The sequence below is a fragment of the Tursiops truncatus genome, chromosome 5, assembly GCF_011762595.2.
Source record: "Tursiops truncatus isolate mTurTru1 chromosome 5, mTurTru1.mat.Y, whole genome shotgun sequence".
NCBI lineage: Eukaryota > Metazoa > Chordata > Mammalia > Artiodactyla > Delphinidae > Tursiops > Tursiops truncatus.
The window spans coordinates 103,904,407-103,926,693 of record NC_047038.1 but is presented as its reverse complement, the minus strand read 5'-3'; the positions used below and the strand labels follow the sequence as shown (position 1 = coordinate 103,926,693).

General features: G+C 37.2%; 1 long non-coding RNA gene across 4 annotated transcripts; it reads left to right on the top strand.

The window, feature by feature from the left end:
• Window positions 1–5,728: 5,728 nt before the first annotated feature.
• On the top strand, window positions 5,729–22,001 carry LOC141278811 (uncharacterized). Of its 4 annotated transcripts, none has more exons than XR_012332118.1 (5): window positions 5,729–10,615; window positions 19,988–20,068; window positions 20,416–20,606; window positions 20,826–20,889; window positions 21,492–22,001. It is a non-coding gene; the product is annotated as an uncharacterized lncRNA (long non-coding RNA). The 4 variants fall into 4 exon arrangements; XR_012332116.1 differs by having other exon boundaries at window positions 20,826–20,907; XR_012332119.1 differs by lacking the exon at window positions 20,416–20,606 and having other exon boundaries at window positions 20,826–20,907.
• The last annotated feature ends 286 nt before the right edge of the window (window positions 22,002–22,287 follow it).

Here is a 22,287-nt window from a genome sequence, read left to right as displayed (position 1 = left end):
ATCAGCAGGAGGACTCTCAACAACTGCGCCACCAGGGAAGCGCCCATTTATGCATTCTTCTGCCTCAGTTATTGTGCTATTGATTCCTTCTAGTGTATTTTTCATTTCAGTTATTGTATTGTTCATCTCTGTTTGTTCTTTAGTTCTTGTAGGTCTTTGTTAAACACTTCTTGTATCTTCTCAATCTGTGCCTCCATTCTTTTTCCAAGATCTTGGGTCACCTTCACTACCATTATTCCAAATTATTTTTTTGGTAGATTGGCCATCTCGGTTTGGCTTAGTTGTTCTGGGATTTTATCTTTTTCCTTCATCTGAGATATATTCTTCTGCTGTCTCAACATTTTTCTAAAATTTATATTGGAATAGAGTTGCCTTACAGTATTGTGTTAGTTTCTAGTGTATAGCAAAGTGAATCAGCTGTACGTATACATATGTCCCCTCTTTGTTGGATTTGCTTCCCATTTAGGTCACCACAGATCATTGAGTAGAGTTCCCTGTGCTATACAGTAGGTTCTCATTAGTTATCTATTTTATACATAGTATCAATAGCATATATATGTCAATCCCACTCTCCCAATTCATTTCACCCCTCCCTTCCCCCTTGGTATTTATATGTTTATTCTCTATGTCTGTGTCTATTTATGCATTCTAAATAAGATTGTCTATACCAAATTTTTAGATTCCACATGTATGCATTAATGTATGATATTTGTTTTTCTCTTTTTGACTTGCTTCACTCTGTATGACAGTCTCTAGGTCCATCCACATCTCTACAAATGACTCGATTTCATTCCTTTTTATGGCTGAGTAATATTAAATTGTATATATGTGCCACATCTTCTTTATCCATTCCTCTGTTTATGGATATTTAGGTTTTTTCCATGTCCTGGCTATTGTAAATAGTGCTGCAATGAACATTGGGGTGCATGTGTCTTTCTGAATTATGGCTTTCTCTGAGTATATGCCCAGTAGTGGGATTGCTGGGTCACATGGTACTCCTGTTTTTAATTTTTTAAGGAACCTCCATACTGTTCTCCATAGTGACTGTATCAATTTACATTCCCACCAACAGTGCAAGATGGTTCTCTTTTCTCCACACACACTCCAGCATTTATTGTTTGTAGATTATGTGATGGCGGCCATTTTCATTGCTATGAGGTGATATCTCATTGTAGTTTTGATTTCCATTTCTGTAATAATTAGTGATGTTGAACATTTTTTTCATGTGTTTGTTGGCCATCTGTATGTCTTCTTTGGAGAAATGTCTATTTAGGTCTTCTGTGCAGTTTTTGATTTGGTTGTATTTTTTTTTTTTTTTTTTGATATTGAGCTAAATGAGCTGTTTGTATATTTTGGAAATTCACCCTTTTTCAGTTGCTTCATTTGCAAATATTTTCTCCCATTCTGAGGGTTGTCTTTGATAAGTTGATAGGAATTTCATTGAATCTGTAGATTGCTTTGGGTAGTATAGTCATTTTCACAATATTGATTCTTCCAATCCAAGAACATGGTATATCTCTCCATCTGTTTGTGTCATCTTTGACTTCTTTCATCAGTATGTGATAGTTTTCTGCATACAGGTCTTTTGGCTCCTTATGTATGTCTATCCCTAGGTAGTTTATTCTTTTTGTTGCAATGGTAAATGGGATTGTTTTCTTAATTTCTCTTTCTGATCTTTCTTTGTTAGTGTATAGGTATGCAAGAGATTTCTGTGTATTAATTTTCTATCCTACAACTTTGCCAAATTCATTGATGAGCTCTAGTAGTTTTCCAGTAGCATCTTTAGGATTTTTTATGTATAGTACTATGTCATCTGTAAACAGTGACAGTTTTATTTCTTCTTTTCCAATTTGGATTCCTTTTTCTTCTCTGTTTGCCATGGCTAGTACTTCCAAAACTATGTTGAATAAAAATGGTGAGAGTGGACATCCTTGTGTTCTTCCTGATTTTAGAGGAAATGCTTTCAGTTTTTCACCATTGAGAATGATGTTTGCTGTGGATTTGTCATATATGACTTGTATTATGTTGAGGTAGGTTCCCTCTATGTCCACTTTCTGGAACGTTTTCAACAAAAATTGGTGTTGAATTTTGTCAAAAGCTTTTTCTGCATCTCTTGAGATGATCATATGGTTGTTATTCTTCAATTTATTAATATGGTGTTTCACTTGATTGATTTGTATATATTGAAGAATCCTTGCATCACTGGGAGAAATCCCACTTGATAATTGTGTATAACCCTTTTACAGTATTGTTGGATTCAGTTTGCTAGTATTTTGTTGAGAATTTTTACGTCTATGTTCATCAGTGATATTGGTGTGTAATTTCTTTCATAATATCTTTGTCTGGTTTTGGTATTAGGGTGATGGTGACCTCACAGAATGAGTTTGGGAGGGTTCCTTCCTTTGCAAAATTTTGGATGAGTTTGAGGAGAATAGGTGTTAACTCCTCTCTAAATGTTTGATAGAATTCAACTGTGAAGCCATCTGGTCCTGGGCTTTTGTTTGTTGGAAGATTTTTAATCACAGTTTCAATTTCATTACTTGTGATTGGTCTGTTCATATTTTCTATTTCTTTCTGGTTCAGTCTTGGAAGGTTGTAGCTTTCTAAAAGTTTGTCCATTTCTTCCATGTTGTCCATTTTATTGGCATATAGCTGCTTGTAGTAGTGTCTCATGACCCTTTGTATTTCTGCAGTGTCAGTTTTTACTTCTCCTTTTTCATTTCTAATTTTATTGATTTGATTCCTCTCTTATTTTTCTTGATGAGTCTGGCTAAAGTTTTATGAATTTTGTTTATCTTCTCAAAGAACCAGCTTTTAGTTTTATTGATCTTTGCTATTGTTTTCTTTGTTTCTATTTAATTTATTTCTGCTCTGATTTTTATGATTTCTTTCCTTCTACCTACTTTGGATTTTGTTTGTTCTTTCTCTTGTTGCTTTAGGTGAAAGTTAGGTTGTTTATTTGAGATTTTTCTTGTTTATTAATGTAGGATTATATTGCTATAAATTTCCCTCTTAGAACTGTTTTTGCTTCATTCTATATGTTTTGGGTCATTGTGTTTTCATTGTCATTTTTTGCAGGTTTTTTTTTTATTTCTCTTTTGATTTCTGCAGTGATCTCTTGGATTTTTAGTAGCATATTGTTTAGCTTTCATGTGTTTGTGTTTTTTACAGTTTTTTTTCCTGTCACTGATTTCTAATCTCATAGCGTTGTGTTTGGAAAATACGCTTGATATGATTTAAGTTTTCTTAAATTTACCAAGGCTTGATTTGTGACCCAAGTTGTGATCTATCCTGGAGAATGCTCTGTGTGCACTTGAGAAGAAAGTGCATTCTGCTGCTTTCAGATAGAATGTCCTATAAATATCAATTAAGTCTATCTGGTCTAGTGTGTCATTTAAGGCTTGTGTTTCCTTATTAATTTTCTGTCTGGTCGATCCATCCAGCAGTGAAAGTGGAGTCTTAAATTCCCCCACTATTATTGTGTTACTGTCAATTTCTCCATTTATGGCTGTTAGCATTTGCCTTATGTATTGAAGTGCTCCTATGTTGGGTTCATAAATATTTACAATTGTTATATCTTCTTCTTGGATTGATCCCTTGATCATTATGCAGTGTCCTTCCTTGTCACTTGTAACAGCCTTTATTTTAAAGTCAATTTTATCTGATATGAGTATTGCTACTCCAGCTTTCTTTTGATTTCCATTTGCATGGAATATGTTTTTCCATTCCCTCACTTTCAGTCTGTATGTGTCCCTGGGTCTAAAGTGGGTGTCTTGTAGACAACATCTATACTGGTCTTGTTTTTGTATCCATTCAGCCAGTCTGTGTCTTTTGGTTGGAGCACTTTAATTTTTTACATTTAAGGTAATTATCAATATATATATTCTTATTACCATTTTCTTAATTGGTTTCTGTTTGTGTTTGTAGGTCTTTTTCTTCTCTTGTGTATCTTGCCTAAAGAAGATCTTTTAGAATTTGTTGCTAAGCTGGTCTGGTGGTGCTGAATTCTCTTAGCTTTTGTTTGTCTGTGAAGCTTTTGGTTTGTCCATCAAATCTGAATCAGAGCCTTGTTGGGTAGAGAAATTTTGGCTGTAGATTTTTCCCTTTCATCACTTTAAATATATCCTGCCATTCCTTCTGGCATGCAGAGTTTCTGCTAAAAGATCAGCTGATAACCTTATGGGGATTCCTTGTATATTATTTGTTGTTTTTCCCTTGCAGCTTTTAATATTTTTTCCTTGTATTTAATTTTTGACAGTTTGTTTAATTGTGTTTTGGCCTGTTCTTCCTTGGGTTTATCCTGTATGGGACTCTCTGTGCTTCCTGGACTTGGTTGACTATTTCCTTTCCCATGTTAAGGAAGTTTTCAACTATAATCTCTTCAAATATTTTCTCAGACCCTTTCTCTTACTCTTTTTCTTCTGGGACCCCTGTAGTTTGAATGTTGGTGCACTTAATGTTGTCCCAGAAGTCAAGACTGTCCTCAAGTCTTTTGATTCCTTTCTCTTTATTTTGCTCTGCAACAGTTATTTTCACCATTCTGATTTTCAGTTCACTTATCTTTTCTTCTGCCTCAGTTATTCTGCTATTGATTCTTCTAGTGTATTTTTAATTTCAGTTATTGTGTTGCTCATCACTGTTTGGTTTTTCTTTAGTTCTTCTAGGTTTTTGTTAAATATTTCTTTTATTTTCTGCATTCTATTTCTGAGATTTTGGATCATCTTTACTATCATTACTCTGAATTCTTTTTCAGGTAGATTACTGTTTTCTCTTCATTCATTTGCCTTGTGGGTTTTTACCTTGCTCCTTTATCTGCAACATATTTCTTTATCTTCTTTATCTTCTCTGACCTCACCCTGAGGTCTCCTTTCCACAGGTTACAGGTTCATAGTTCCTCTCGTTTCTGGTGTCTGCCCCCAGTGGGTGAGTTTGGACCAGTAGGCTTCCTCATAGGAGGGACTGGTGCCTGGGTTCTCTTGGGTGGTACTGGATCTCTCCCCTTGAATGGGCAAGACACATCAGGTGGTGTGTTTTGTGGTGTCTATAGGCTTAGTATGACTTTAGGCAGCCTGTCTTCTGACAGGCGGGTTTGTGTTCCTGTCTTGCTTTTTGTTTGTCATGGGGCATTCAGCACTGAAGCCTCTTGACAGTTGGGTGGAGCTGGGTCTTGGAGTTAAGATGGAGACCTCTAGGAGATTTCTTGCCAATTACTATTCCCTGGGGCCAGGAGTTCTCTGGCATTAGAGCATCCTGGTCTTGGCACTCCCACCCCAGAGGCTCAGGCCTGACCCCTGTACCAAGATGCCACAAACCACCAGCTTGGCAAAAAATGGAAAAAAGAGACAAGAGAAAAGAAAAAAATGGTGGAAGAAAACAAATGAAAACAAACATACTTACAAAACTCAAGAAAAAATAGCAAAGATAAAAAGAAGCAAACAGCAACAGCAACAATTAAAAACAAACAAACAGAATCACAGAGAAATGGTAAAAGCAAAACCAAACAAACAAAACTAAAAGAAACAAAGAAACACATACACAATAAGAAACGAAAACAAAAACAGAGAAAACAAACAACAAAAGAACACCAGACAGACAGAAGAATCCCAAAATGATATCAAACAAATAAAAACAAAACTAATGAAAAGAAAAAATAAAAAGCAAAACAAAAGCAGAATGCAAAGTGAAGGAAAAGCAAAGAAAACAAAACAAACACACAAAAATGATAAAAAGAATAAAAGATAAAAAAAGGTAAGATCAAGTAGAACACAGGAATAAAAGATTAAAGAAATAGAACAAAAGAAAGAAAAAAACACAGAACTGCAAAAACGTAACAGAAATAGAAACATTAAAAAATAAAAAGTATATTAAAAATATTTTAAAAATAAAAACAAATAATAATTAAAAAACAATAGAACAACACAAAAAATAGTAATAATCATATTTTCATGGGGTCTCAGTTGTCAGTGCCCTTGCCCCCACCGTGAGTTACAGCCAACCTCTGCCTCCCTGGAAAGCCCTCCAAAACCTCTAGGTCTCTGGTTCCACTGTGGGCACTGTGGGACAGCTCAGACTCTGACCTGGCCCAACTCCTATGTATACTAGTCCTCAAGGTCCAAAGCTGCTAGAGTTAGACTGGTTTCAGTTTTGGGAACACTCATTGTCTGTTCAGATATTCCATAGATGCAGGTTTACCAAACTGATTGTGGGGATTTAATCTACAGTTTGTTCAGCTGCATGAAAAGATTTTTGTTCTTCTTCCTTAGTCACCCTGCCTCTGAGGCTCAGCTGTGGTTTTAGCCCCACCTCTGTGTGTGGGCCACCCACAGTAGTCTGCTCCCAAAGCTATTCTGGAGCACTTGGTTCTGCCCTGGTGAGGACATGGCATGTGGTTGGTATGACTGCCTGGTTTGTGGGGGCCCCATTAGTGACAGGTGCGTGGGAAAGCTGGTGGCTATGGGTGCGACATATCTGGCCATAGTGGAAGCTTTTCCTAGCACCTGTTGGCTGGTGTAAGAAAGTAAGCCCTGGTGGTGGCTTTTCTTAGTGCCTGGTGGTGGGTGCAAGAAGGCTAACACTGGTGGGGCCTTTCCCTAGCCCCTGGAGGTGCAGGTGACCAGTGAGTGGGGAGAGAGAGGCTGCAATGGCAGCTCCACCCCCTGTGCATCACTCAACAGTGACACCTTGCTTCTATGGCAGTCTGGATTTCCTCCAAAAGCATTCTTGACTGCGTATTTCCTCCCTTCTGTCCCCTCAGGCTGTCTCCTCTCAGCCAGCTCTTCCTGTCTCATCTTGTCTAGCTTTCTGTGATTGTGGTTCCTGTCCCTCCGGCTGCAAGGTTGTTGTTCTTGCTTCTGCTATTTACCTGCTGGTGGATGAGGATGTTTACAAGGTTTGTGCAGGCTTCCTGTTGGGAGGACTTGGTTCCTGCCTGCTGGTGTGTGGAGCTGGATCTTGTCCCTATGGTGGGCAGGGCTATGCTCAGGAAGACTTTAAGCAGCCTGTCTGCAGATAGGTGGGGCTGTGTTCCCACCCTGTTAGTTGTTTGGCCTTGAGGCATCCCAGAACTGGAGCCTACAGGCTGTTGGGTAGGACTAGGTCTTGGAGGGGGAAATGGCGTCCTTCAGGAGGGCTCACACCAATGAGTATTCACGGGAGCTGCTGCTGCCAGTGTCTTTGTCCCTGCAGTGAGCCACAGCTGCCTCCCACCTCCACATGAGACCCTCCAATACTAGCAGGTAAGTCTGGCCCAGTCTTTTGTGAGGTCACTGCTTTTTTCCCTGGGTCCTGGTGCATACTAGACCTTATGTGCCTCTCCAAGAGTGAAATTTCTGTTTCCCTGAGTCCTTTGGAATTCCTGCAATTCCCCACTGGCCTTCAAACCCAGATTCTCTGGGTGATCCTCCTCCCATTGCCAGACCCCCAGGCTGGGAAGCCTGATGTGGGGCTCAGGGCTTTCACTGTTTTGGGAGATCTTCTGTGGTATAATTATTTTCCAGATTGTGGGTCACCCATCCAGAGGGTATGGAATTTGATTTTATTGTGATTGCACCATTCCTACCATCTCATTGTGGCTTCTTCTTTGTCTTTGGATGTAGGGTATCTCTTTTGGTAGATTCTAGCATATTTTTTAATCAATGGTTGTTCAGTAGTTAGTTGTGATTTCAGTGTTTCTGTAAGAAGGGCTGAACTCATGTCCTTCTACTGTACTATCTTGCTGGCCAGTATTATTCTTTAAATAATTTTAAAAATTAATGTTTTTATTTCCTTCATTCTGTCTTAGGAACATGGCAAACTTGAATAACATGTGTATTAGTCTGCTACCACTGCCACAAAGCCCCAGACTGCGTGGCTTAAACAACAAAAATTTTTTCTCACATTTCTGAAGGCCAGAAGTCCATGATCATGGCCTTGGCAGACATAGTTTCTTCTGAGGCCTCTCTCCTTGGCTTGTAGATGGTCACTTTCTCCCTGTGTCTTCATGTGATGTTTCTTTTGTGAATCTGTGTCTTAATCTCTTTATATAAGGACACCAGTCACAGTGGGTTAGGGCTCACCCATATGACCTCATTTACTTTAATTACTTCTGTCAAGGACCTATTTACAAATACAGTCACATTCTGAGGTTCTGGGGGTTAGAACTTCAACAGAATTCTAGAATTTGGGGAGGACAAAATTCAGGTATAATAACAAATGAAATGAAAAACATTTATATTTTTAAATCGTAATGACTCTGAAGTACCAGGTTATCTCACTCAATACCAAGAAAATATCCTCTTAGTGAGATCGTTTATTTTCATCCTTCTTCTCACACTATTCTTTTCAGTCTTTGAAAAACAACACAGTCTGTACAGAGAGAGGCAAACATCATTATTGGGAAGTTTAGAGTAAATTTAAAAGAAAATTATGACATAAGGAAAAAGAGATTAAAATTCTATGCTGCACTTTCCCTTGAATCACAAAAAGTAAAGCACCAAAAGATTTTTGTCCTTTCAAAGAAGGGTATACCCTATGACCATCTCCTTTTCTCCTGTCTTTACTCCCAGCCTTAAGTTCATGTTCTTTGCCCACCAATTCCTCTTTCAAGCCTCTCTGCTCTTATCTCAAGCTCCTTTGCATGACAAAATTCCACTTTATTCCACAAGGGTGGACCCACAACATTCATTCTGCCACAATGCCCTATGAGTCACGCAGATCCAGAAACAGCACAAGACTCCAGTCTTAGAGACATCAGTCTCTAAGCTTTGCAGAAAACTGAGGTGGAGGGGGGATAGTCAGTTGGGAGATGATTGTGAGAAAGGGATTTGTTCAGTCCCATGTTCAAAGACAAACGTTGGTTCTGAAATCTAAATGTCATTTTGTCTGCCAGTGTGCTACTCTCAGTGTATCTATTCTCCCAAAAGAGAGACATCCATTTATTTTTACCCTGGAAGTAGGATGGAAAACCTTGAAGATAAGATTAACAATGCCTCTCCCACTATTAATGTTTTTCTGTTTCCTTGCATATTTTGGGGGGTGGGGGTGGCAAAGAGAGGGTAACAAGGTAGGGTGACAGGGTAGGAAGAACAGTGTTCAGGAATTCAAGTCTTGGGACTTCCCTGGTGGCTCAGTGGTTAAGAATCCACCTGCCAATTCAGGGGCACAGGTTTGATCCCTGGTCCGGGAAGATCCCACATGCCGCAGAGAAACTAAGCTGGTGCACCACAACTACGAAGCCTGCATACCACAACTACTGAAGCCTGTGCACCTTATAGCCTGTGTGCTGCAAATACTGAGCCCATGCACCACAACTACTGAAGCCCATTCACCTAGAGCCTGTGCTCAGCAACAAGAGAAGCCACTGCAGTGAGAAGCCTGTGCACCACAATGAAGAGTAGCCCCTGCTCGCCCCAACTAGAGAAAGCCTGCGTGCAGCAGTGAAGACCCAATGCAACCAAAATTTTTTTTAAAAGGAATTCAAGTCTTGGGCTGATATCTCTGTGGCTCTGGGATTCAGTTTCAATTACACTGTTAGTATTCAGAGTCTTTCTCTGATAGAAGGCAAGCAGTTTGAATATGTTACTTCTGTCTACTTAATTGTAAGTTTCATGTAGTTTATGATGACTAATCCTATGCAGTACTTCATGGTCTGTAAACCCTGTTTTAGGATACATTTAAAATGTTCAAGGGATTGGGGTATATTTTTTTAAGCCAGTCACATCTCATTTTTTCACCATCTATTTAGTGAAGAGTTACTTCATTTAAGGATAGAACATATTTAAATATCAAATAAGGAAATACATTGTTAAAAGTGAAATCCATATAAATATCTTGAGTAAAAATTAATAATAACCTCCTAATTATAGCCTATGATTATTAGCTTCCAATGAGAAAATATAAGTTCTAATGACAGGAAGCATTATCAAAGAAACAGAAATATTTCATAATAAATGGTCCAACCTATCATGTATCTATAACAATTCTAATCTGTACATACCTAATAACTTGACCTCAAGCTACAAGGCAAAATTTGACAGAACTAAAGGGGGAAATGCATATCAAAATTCACAATGTAGATTTTAGTACACTGCTCCTAGTCCCTGATGGAATAAAAAGGGGAAAAAAATGAGTCAGAATATAGAAGATAATTTTTTAAGGGTAAAATTATTATTAGTCAGAATCATAGCCAAGTTTGGGGGTACAAAGGAGACTTTTGGGATTCTAGTAAATGTTATATGTGTAGACATGGGTGGTGGTTACAGGAGTGTGTTCACTTTGTGACAGTTCATTGACCTGTATCCTTACAATTGATGCTTTTTTATGGATGTTCTACTTCAATTAAAAAATTAATTTTTTTAAAAGGAAAGACTTTACCTCCAATAATCCCCTTTGCTTACTTAAATTTGCTTACACAAATACAAATATTTTTGTTTTCTTTTATCATATACAGGAAGAAAGTAACATTCATTGAATGTACACTGTACAGCTGGCAGCATAAGCTGGGTCTTGTTTTCCTCTGGCCAAAGATATTTGGATTTGGAACATGAAGTTTGAAAAGGAAGAAAATCCTTACCTGTCAATTTTCTCCTCCCCACATTTCAGTTGTGAATAGTAATTTGGAGGAAAAAAATGTCACTGAGTAAGTAACATATTTTTTCATGGACAAATAGAAAATTCAGAATAGAGAAATCACAATGTCAAAAGCTTTGGTAAGAATAAAAATGTAATGTTCATGAGTCTGTAGAAGAATCAAAATTAAATATTGTTAATTCAGATTTCAGTAATCTTCAATAACAGTGACAATAGTAACAATAATAGCCAATTTTTTTTTAACATTTACCCTATGTCATGTACTCTGTTAATTATCTGTAGCAGGTTAAAACAGCACACATAGATTATCTCAGTTTCTGGGGGAGGTCAGAGTTTGGGCATGGTTTATTCAGGTTTTTTGCTTCAAGGACTCCAAGAGCTGTAATCATGGTGTCAACCAGGGCTGTGGTCTCATTTGAGGATTAATTCGGGAAGGATCTGATTCCAAGCTCAAGTATTTGTTCACATCATTCAGTTCCCTGTAGGCTGACAAATCGAGGGCCTCAGTTTCTTGCTGGCTGTTGGCCAGAGATCACCTTCAGTTCCTTGCTATGTGGGACTTTCCAATATGGCCACTTCTTCAAAGCTGGGAAGGGAGAGTCTCCTCTCAAGATGATGTTACAACCTTATATAATATAATCATATACATATAATCACCCTCTCATCATCTTTGCTATACTCAACCAGAAGCAAGTCACAGGTCCTACCAACACTGAAGGGTAGGGTACCATAGAAGGTCATGAATAGCTTTGTGGAGATTACGGGGTCTATCTTAGAGTATGTCCTCCATATGTACAATTCACATGGGTTATCTCGTTTATTCTTCACAATAGCTCTATGAGGTAAGTACCATAATTGCCTCTATTTTACAGATGAGGAGACTCTGGCCCAGAGTTAAATAATTTGTCCATCTATATGTGTTGAAGCTGTGATTCAAGTTGAGGCATCTAGAAATTGAGGTTATTTGCCTTTACTGGGTTGTCTTATTATTTCATAATTAACAAAAATTTCATAATAAAGTATATTACAAAAGGGGAAAATATTTTCAACTACTTTAGAAAGAATACATTTTTTTAACATCTTTATTGGAATAAAATTGCTTTACAATGGTGTGTTAGTTTCTGCTTTATAACAAAGTGAATCAACTATACATATACATATATCCCCATATCACCTCCCTCTTGCGTCTCCCTCCCACCCTCCCTATCCCACCTCTCTAGGCGGTCACAAAGCACTGAGCTGATTTCTCTGTGCTGTGCGACTGCTTCCCACTAGCTATCTATTTTATATTTGGTAGTGTTTACATGTCAATGCTACTCTCTCATTTCGTCCCAGCTTACCCTTCCCCCTTCCTGTGTCCTTAAGACTCTGTAGGAAACTAAGATCCCACATGATGCATGGTGTGGCCAAAAAAATGAAAGAAAAAGAAACCTGAGAAAGAATACATTTTTAATAGATCATTAATGGACTTAACCCAAACAAGGAGTAAGTATATTACTTACTACTCAAACAAGGAGTAAATTCCCTCTCAAGATTAAAAAAAATTGAGCCTGAAATTATTTTTTGTCGGTTTATTTGTATTAAATTAATGAAAAACAGAGACTTCTAGTATTTTATTCACATATTCATGTTGGTTACAGGACTGTGCATTTTAGTGATACAGTTTCACATATCAAAGATATATTTAAACCAAGAGATGGAACTTATTTAAAATATTCATTACCCTTGTTTCAGAACATGATTTTGAATTTTTTTAATCACATTTCTAAAAGGAAAGTGAGAGAGAGAGAGAGAGAGAGAGATTACCTGATCCTAAGCATTTCATTACTAACTGGGTTAGATTTAAATCATGTAATGGCACACTTAGGTAACTGCAGTCGTGAGGAGTAAATTCCTTGTGAATTCTTCTCATTTTATCCATTTGAGTTCTATGAAATATAAAATAAGTGTCAGAAAGTAAGGTTTTAGTAGACTAAATAACACATTTTGGAAAACACTCACCAAGATACAGTACTCATTAGTAAATATTTTGCAGTATTTTTCCCAAATAACTAATAGCAGAGAGTGATGACCAATAACTCTAATTCTAGCTTTCACTGAGAGTGTCAGTGGTACGCAGACCATGGGAGACATATATGTTGATAGGGCAGTGAAGGATTGCCTAATTAAATATTTGCAAGTAAATATTTCAGAAATAAATAGCATTACAAAAAAATCAGCATTATGCCAAGCAGTGAGTAACAAATTATGTACCATGGAAATGAAATTTTGAATTGGTTGAGCAATTTGCTCAAGTGTACACAGCAAGTGAAAAATATCCAGGATTTAAACCCTGGCAATTTGACCCAGTAAAACCTTCATCCAGTGTTTCTCAATCCAGGCGCTCATTAAAGCTTTGAACAAATATAAATATTTTTGCCACATATAAGACTAATTAAATTACAATCCCAGGGCTTGGGACTCAGGTATTTGTACTCCAGGGCTTCCCTGGTGGCGCAGTGGTTGAGAGTTTGCCTGCTGATGCAGGGGACACGGGTTTGTGCCCTGGTCCGGGAGGATCCCACATGCCACGGAGCAGCTGGGCCCGTGAGCCATGGCTGCTGAGCCTGCATATCCGGAGCCTGTGCTCCCCAACGGGAGAGGCCACAACAGTGAGAGGCCCACGTACTGCAAAAAAAAAAAAAAAAAGTACTCCAGGGATTCTAATGTATAACAAGGGTTGAAAAGCTGGGCTTTTTTCAATACATTGTCTTGCTCATATATCACTAAATTTTAGTACTCCATCAATTCTCTTAGTTATGTCTACTTTTCTCCTGTTTTTATTGTTTGTTTTTGTTTTTTAGACTTCATAATTAAGAGGACATAAATATTATGTATTTGGGAAACATATTCAGAATAAGCTTCAGACACAAATTCTCATGGAAACCTATCAAACATAAACAAGTAACAGAATGTGCATTTTTCTTTTTACAACAGTATCTTTTTAGTTTTGATTAATTTTGTTTCATCTCCTCTGTGTTACTTAAAATAAAGATTTCATTTCTCCTGTGATCTTAATTCAAGCCAGTAAACATGGGTATGTTCTTTTCTTTTCTTTTTTTTTTAGATTAAAGTGTTTTTTTTAAAATAGATCTTTCTTTCCAGCATTTACTGTTTCTAGATTTTTAAAAAAATTTTATTTATTTATTTATTTTTGGCTGTGTTGGGTCTTTTGTTACTGCGCACAGGCTTTCTCTAGTTGTGGCGAGCGGGGGCTACTCTTTGTTGCGGTTCTTGGGCTTCTCATTGTGGTGGCTTCTCCTGTTGCAGAGCACTGGCTCTAGGCATGTGGGATTCAGTAGTTGTGGCTCATGGGCTCAGTAGTTGTGGCTCACAGACTTAGTTGCTTCGTGGCATGTGGGATCTTCCCAGGTCAGGGCTCAAACCCATGTCCCCTGCATTGGCAGGCGGATTCTTAACCACTGTGCCACAAAGGAAGCCCTCTAGATTTTTTGATAATGGCCATTCTGACCAACGTGAGGTAATACCTCATTGTAGTTTTGATTTTCTTTCTCTAATAATTAGTGATGTTGAGCATCTTTTCATGTGCCTCTTGGTCACCTGTATGTCTTCCTTGGTGAAATGTCTATTTAGGTCTTCACATGGATATTTTATAACCCCAGTGCTCATGTGCTTTAATAATTGTTCTAATCGCTTCACAAAACAGAGATTTAAACTGTTCAAACCACTTTGGGATTAAGTTCAAATTAATCGTTGTTCAAACGTCAGCACAAGCTGAAATTTTAAGGGCATCTATAGGTGGTTCATTTACCTGATTTCTGAGCCATAAAAGATTTTTCCTGGCTTTCTGATAAAAGTTTCACATTGATATTACTCAAGAAAATTCTAGGCCTAGAACATTGAATTAGTGAATTTCTGTCACTGATTTTGAAGAAACTAAGAACAAAATTTTCCTTAAATAATTAACTCCAGTTACAAGTTAACTAAAATATATGTACCAGGTACTATGCTAGGTACTTTTATTATCTTATTTATTTCTCACAAATATTTTATTCCTATTTTCCAAAAGCTATTATTTCCCACTTTATAGGTGAGAAAACATAGGTCTCCTAGCTAGTGAGTGACAGCTCAGATACATCTAGACTGAGATATTTGGAATATCAGACTATGCTTTTAAAAATATATTTCATATCCGTATTTTCAAATGTGTTTTCAGTCAAAATATATTTTATGAGGTACACAGCCTAAGAAGAATACTTTTATTATGTAAAGCATAAAGGAAGACTGTAGGTTAAGAAAATACATTTTGGGAATTGAAACTATACTGACACATTCCATGAAGAATATTCTACTCCATCCCTAAAAACTCTGAGATACAATCAAAAAGGAATCTGAGAACAAGAGCAAAAAGTCTGGAAGAGTCTGCTTGAGGAAATACAATTTGAAAAGTTCAAGAGAAGTAAGAATATAAATGTGGAATTTCTGATACTCGGGCATTGCCATGATTTAAATAATTACTTATGATAACATGAAAATTATCCCACAATACTAAATTTGGCCATGATTGATTCTTATTTATTATGACTCTTTTATTACAAGGATGTGAAATTATACAGAATAGAACTGAGTTATTCTGAAACCACTCTCTAATAGAAAACTTTAAGATCTTTAAAAATGGATTTAGATCTTAATGCTCTATATGAAAGGGAAGAGATACCTCATTCTATGATCATTTTCCCACAGCTTGAAAGTTTTGTGCAGAATATGACTGAAATGTAGGGCAGTAATTTTATGCTATCATTAAGGCAAATTTGGTTAGATAAGAGCTATTTGCAGTTAACAGAGTGTGATTTTCACATTACAATCCAAAAGAGTATGGAGAAAGAAAAAGAAGTGATGCCAAGTTTGGTATAATTTGCCCAAGTGTTTGTTAATGCACAGGAGAAATGCAATCAGTGAAAACTGCATTATTTTCAAAGTTTTTAAAAGCTAAGGGGAAAATAAGATTAATCTATGTGAATACCAATTAAACCCCAATAAAGAAAATAGTTCTAACTGCATTAAAACTAACCTCAGTTCTGGGGTCTGATCATGTTTTTACTATCCAAATCTTATAACCTGTCTTCTCAGTATTGCTGAGAAAGTGGAGAGATCCTTTTGCTTCAAATTTGAATATTAGATTTTAATGTTGATAATGACAGTTAATTGCAATATCTAGATGGTAGTCACTTAGTTTTTATGCATAATTTTTGTTAAAAGCCTGGTCTCAAGTGTAGCTTTTAATGAAAATGACAAAATGGTAAACTACTAGTTACGCTTGGGTCACATGCCCTAGAAAGTGATGTGTACTAGTTTGTATTGGTTGCAAGTAATGTAAATTGAACACAAACCCATTTAAGCAAAAAAAGAAAATTTAGTGGGTCATATACCTGGGAAGTACAATGGGTGGTGCCTCTTTCCCGCCATCTCTCAGTGCTGCTTTCAGCTGTGTGGTTTCATTCTCAGGCAAGGTCTTTCTAAGCTCCAAAAAGAAAAACTTGAATTTTCCATATGCTGGTGACAATTTGCATAGCATTTACCTTGCATTAGGTCTTATAAGTAATCTAGAGGTAATTTAAAGTTTATGGGATGATGTATAGGTTATATGCAAATAATATATAATTTTATATAATGGACTTGAGCATCCACAGATTTTTAGTATCTGTGGAGGTCCTGGAACCAGTCCCCCATGGATACCAAGGGACGGTTGTATTTTAAAGCCTATTTGAAGCATATTAGACACATAGGCATTTAGGATTATCAAGACTTCTTAATAAATATAATTTCTTCTCTTTATTTTAAGAGTTCCTTTTTGTTTATGCCCATATTCTTTGTTCTGAAGTCAGCTTCGTCTGATATTAGTTTTCATTATATTTGGAAAATTTTCAGACATTATTCCTTCAAATTTTTTGCTGTCTTTCCTCCTTCTCCTTTGGGATTCCAATTGCACAAATGTTAGGCAACTTGATGACCCACAGTTCACTGAGTTACTATTCATGTTTAGTGTTTTTAGATATATTCTTCCTTTTTGCTAGCTTTGATTGTTTTACCTTCAAATTCACCATTCTTTTTTTTCCTGCAGGATCTAATTTGATGGTAATCTCATCTAGTAAAATTTTTATTTTGAATAATGTATTTTTCATATCTAGAAGTTACCTTTTTCATATGATCCATCTCCCTCTTAATTATGAACATTACGGTGTTTCTGATAATTACTGATAATATTCAACATACTTAAAATGGTTGCGTCATTGTCCTTGTAACTGAGCAGGATCCTATGGGGCCTTCCTGAGGCAGGTCTTTCCCCCATATCCTCTGCTTTAGTTCCTCTCTCGAGTACCTAGATAACAACAAATGGAAGTTGTTAACTACTTGGTGACCATGAGTACATAACTCCAAAACTCTTGGAGCCTAAGGACTGATAATGTTAACACCTGTGACACCACTTTGTTACCTCCCCATCAAACAATCAGAGAACTGTGCACAAGCTGATCCCATACTCTGTGACCCTCTTCCCTCACCTGGCCTTTAAAAATACTTTGCTGAAACCCTTCAGTTAGTTTGGGGTTTTGTGGGGCATGAGCCACCTATCTTCTTGCATGACCCTTGCAATAAACCGTTCTCTGCTCCAAACTCTGACGTTTTGGTTTGTTTGGCTTTACTGTGCATCAGGAACATGATCTTGTGGTTGCTAACAATCTTGTCTGCTAATTCTATCATATTTGCCATTTCTGGGTCTGTTAATATTAACTGACTTGTTTCCTGCTTGTGGGTCACATTTTCCTATCTCTTTGGCTACTTATATTTGACTACATGCCAGGTATCATGATTTTTATATCGTTGAGTGCCTAATTTTGTTGAATTCCTTTAAATACTGTTGGAGTTTGTTCTGGCAGGTAGTTGAGTGACTTGTGGGACAGTCTGAGTCATTTAAAACTTACTTTTATGCTTTTTTTTAGGGGCCTGTCTAGAGTATCCTCTACTCTTGGGTAAATTTAGTCTCACCTCTAAGACATGACCCATTTTAGGATCTCTATTGATTGCTCTGTGTATCTAGCGGGTCCTCTCAACTCTGACTAGTGGGAACTCAAGTGATTCATTTCTCTGGTAATTGTTCTTCCCAAAGAAGTTCTTTTTCTAGTCTGATGAGGTCTCACCCTATGCATACACAGACTGGTGTTCATAGACTCAAGAGGTCCCTATGCAGATTTTATAACTCTTTCACTGCAATGTTCCTTCTTTTATGACTTTCTGTCTTGTAAATCCTTGACCCCTTGGCTTCCCCAAACCCTGATCACTGTCTTCTCAACTCAGTGAAAACAATTTCACTCCCTCTGTAGCAGTCGAAATTTTCTCTGGGAGGAAAGTTGGTGGGATCACAGTGCTTACCTTTGTGTTCACTTTCTATCAAGGACCACAGTCCTGAACTGTCTATTTTTTAATCTGTAAGTACAGTTGTTTCCCTTTTTTTGGGGGGGGGGGGTTAATTTTCTAGTTGTTTACAGCAGGAAGGTAATTCCAAATTCTGCTACTTTCACATGGAAATGCTATCAGTAATTTTGAAAATAACATTTCCTCTATGAATGTTACCTTCCTTATAAGACTTACATGTGCAATATGGAAGTATTTTTTTTCTTTTAACAAAAAAGGGTGCTCACATCCACTTGTCATGAAAACTTGCTTGAATGCAATTCATTACACAGATGATTTTCTACATTTTTCCTCATCTAGAAACAATATAATTGCTCATTAGAGTAGATAGAATTATTTTATTTGGTTTTTCTTTCATCATTGTACTTCTCATACAGCTGGCAAAATTAATTTTTCACCAATTGTATGGTTTATACAGTTCCTGATTTTGTTATTTTCTAAGAAACAATGAAATCTTTATCCTTTTGACAAGCTTATTTCTAATATTCTAGGGAGAAAAATTACTTCCTAAGTCTTTAAATCTGGGAACTTCAATACACATATTTGATTTTTCATGAGTATTTTTTCTTTGCAAAATATTAAGCTTTGTGTTCTCATGGTAATAGAGTACGAATGTTAGTACCTGTCCATTTTTATGCAAAATTAGAAAACCCAATTTTAAATATTCACTTGAATATTGACAATTTTTCTTTATATTTGACATTTTAAATTATATGATATAGACAGACAGGTAGATAGATAGAAGGATGGATAGATAGGTAGGTAGATAGAGAGAGAGTAGATAATCTGTGATAGTAATGAAGCTGAATCTAGCCTCTGTACCCCAACACTGAATTAAATCTTGGAGACAGTGTTTTGGGTGAAGTAGGAAAGAATAGTTTTATTGCTTTGCCAGGTAAATGGAGCCACAGCAGGCTAATGACCTCAAAACTGTGTGTCTCAACCTGGAGGGGATGTTATAGTAATGGTTCAAAGAGGGCATAATCAGCTCATGGACATTCTTCTGACTGGTTGGTGGGGAGGTAATCAGGAGTCAGCGTCATCAACCTTCTGGTTCCAACCTATCTGGGATCTATGTGCCTGTGGGCAGCATACAGTTAACTTCTCTCATCTGGTGGGGGTTTCAGTATATGCAGAACAGCTCAAAGATATAGTTATGTGTATCCCTTGCAAGGGAACCAGGACCCTGCCCCAAGGCTGCACTACTGTTTCTTGACTGATCTTCCCTTGTCTCTGCATCCCCTCCCTTTCCCGATTACCAACTGTTTGAACCTGCCTGTTGGAACTCAGGGAAGGTCATGGAGGCTGAATGAAGCTTATTTCCTGTAATCAAGAAATGAGGGACACAGAAAGTCTTTTGTGCCCAGGATCCCCACAGGGTTGTGCTGTTTTAGTAACACCTATAAATTTGAACTGATAAAATTATGCTATGGTAATTCAAATAAAATAAGCAGCCTAATGGTGATGAAACTTACCAAAATGATGAGCAACTCTCAATAAAGTTGAGCACATAAACAAATTAAAGTATTCCCTCAACTTCTATGTCTCTGTATTACTAGAAAAGTCAGAATGTTTTAAAACTGCAAAAAAAAAAATACTCTAATTTTTATATGACATGGAGGTAGTTCCCAGGCTCAGCAAAGTTTTTACATTCACAATTAGCCTTTAGTACATTCAGAAACTCTATGGTACACAGGATAACTTTTTGTACTGAGGACTTGTTCTGATACTTCAGGATGCCTAGAATTCTACCCATGATCTCACTCACTAAATGGTAGTAGCATCCTCCCATCCTTGTGTCTTCCAGAAAATCCCTCACAAATTTTCAAAACATACCGTTTAGGATGGTATTACCAGCAGTGTGAAATATTCAGAGTTAGGGAAAAATAAATGTTAGTGTGCATGTGTAATGTGCCAACCATTCATCCATCCCCTTAAATCTCTTTCCTAGAAGAGCATAGAGAAAACCTCCCTCACCAGGACATTGAGAAAAACTTTGATGAGAACAGCACAAACTTCTTTGAGAAACATGGTAAGGGATATTTTTTGAGAGCAAGGATAAATATGAAGAGGCTGCTATTAAAACAGGTTCCCTGGTTTCAATAGATAATGGAACCCCCAATGGAAGAAAGCTGAAAAATAAAATTTAACTGTCAGAGGAAAAGTGGGTATGTTTTCCATAATAGGCAGTAGAATTGGAATAATAAGCAGAATGATTTGATTCACCTAATAAGTTAATGGCTAATGGTTAATTACTCATGAGGTACTTAATACCAAAAGAGTTGTCCTCCCTCTAAGTTACTGTCTAAATTAAATCATATAAATTCTTGATTCCTGTCACCTTGCTCTGCTTCCACCCCACCAACACCACCACCAAAGGAGAAAAAAAAAAAAGAAAAAAGAAGGAAAGGAAAAGAAAGCTGGATTGGATCTGATTTTAGTCATCATGAGAGAAAGTCATAGACTCTTTCTCATCTCTTGGACCTGAGTCAGTTCACAGACCTATAACTCCTTCAGTGAAGAGAAAGTGATCCCTGAGGCTCAGAAGTCACTCTGTTCCATTATTCACGGTAAGGGTTAACTAGGGTAACTTAGTTTAGGTAATAGCCTATGTAGGTAATAGCCCATGACTCCAAAATGTAACAATTACCCCAATTCCTGAATGTACAGTAAGAATTAGTCTACTCAGCAACTCTCATAATCCCCACATTGACTGTCCCTTCTGTGTAATGATGGCTATATTGAAGGGCTAAGTAATAGTGTGTGAGACCTTCTTTTCTTGTCCAAAGTGACTGCTTTCACCAGGAAATCACAGATATTAGTGCCACCATCAAATGGAAAAATTATTCAGGAGTAAGTGATTCATCATTTGTGAGTATCTTTGGATTTCAGAGGTAACAAAAAACTGCATTTGGTCATATCCCTCAGCTAACATACTAACAATCCAGAAACTGGATTCAATTTGAATCGTGCCCAGGGAAAGAAAAGCATTTGTGACTTGATCACAGAGCACCACAAACTGATGTCACTTGGCAATGTTGATCCAACAGATCTAATGATGCTTTAGGTGTGTCTATGCTATGCAGATCCTTTCACAACCCCAACAGGAGAATCACAATGACAGTCCTTTGGGTTTTAAATAAAAGTCTTTTTGGTCAAAAAATTTTGTTTGAGATACAGCCCATTGGTTTCCAATAGAAACTACGAAGAGAGTGACCATCTGACCATGGCACACCAGGAGAACATGCAATCCAAACTTCCTATCATGAGGTCTTTTGTTCTTAATCTACCAAACCGCAAAGTTAGATTTTCCTAGTAGCACTCCATCATCAAATAAATGTGTTAAAAGCAATCCTGTTGCCTGAATAAGTAATGTCTATACACATTTCATAAGCAATTGGCTTGCACTCTGTATGTGCTGTTGCAACTTTGACAAACTGATGCCTCTCTTTCAGGACACATTGAAAGCCTCTTGTGGGAATTCTCTATGACAATGTGACTGAGAATAAAAACTATGAGTTGCTCAAGTCGGACACAATTCAAGTGGAATATCTGGATTTCACTGTTTTTTCTGGAAGAAGAGATGGCCAAAATCATAGACTTACATATATTTGTGGGCAATTTCTAATGATTTTTTTGAAGGAGCTATAGAAATGGTGATAAGGAGGCTTGCAGGAGGAAGGTATCCATGGATGTTCCAGAAAGGGCCAGGACTGAAGACATTTGTGAAACTTTCTCAAAGCCTGAAGGCCCTCAATAATCAAGTGATAAGAAGCATACTCTGCAAAGTGCTTACTTACTGGATTCATGAACAAAATGCCAATAGTTATAAGGATAAAATTTACACATGGACTCAACAATGTAGACTGCCTTTGCAAAACACTGTATCCTCAAATCCCCTAAGTTACACTCTAAACAGATCAGCACACCCCTTACTTCACAATTAAAATAAAAACTATAGGGTGTATCTTTAGTGAATTCTATCCTCTCCGTAACCTACAAATATATAAAGTTAACCTTCGTCCTCTAGCCACCACTCGAGACTTAGATTAAGAGCTGTCCATCTAGTTTAGGGATAATACCTCTCCTCTGCTCTTGACTATTTTGTTCCATTTTATTTAAGACCAGGTTCCATCTATTATTCCTTTTGACCTTTCTACAGGTCCTTCCTAACTACAGTCAAGTTCTATCAGTCTTTAAAAAAACCTTCTTTTAACACTGCACCTCACCTTTAGCCACCAATCAATATTT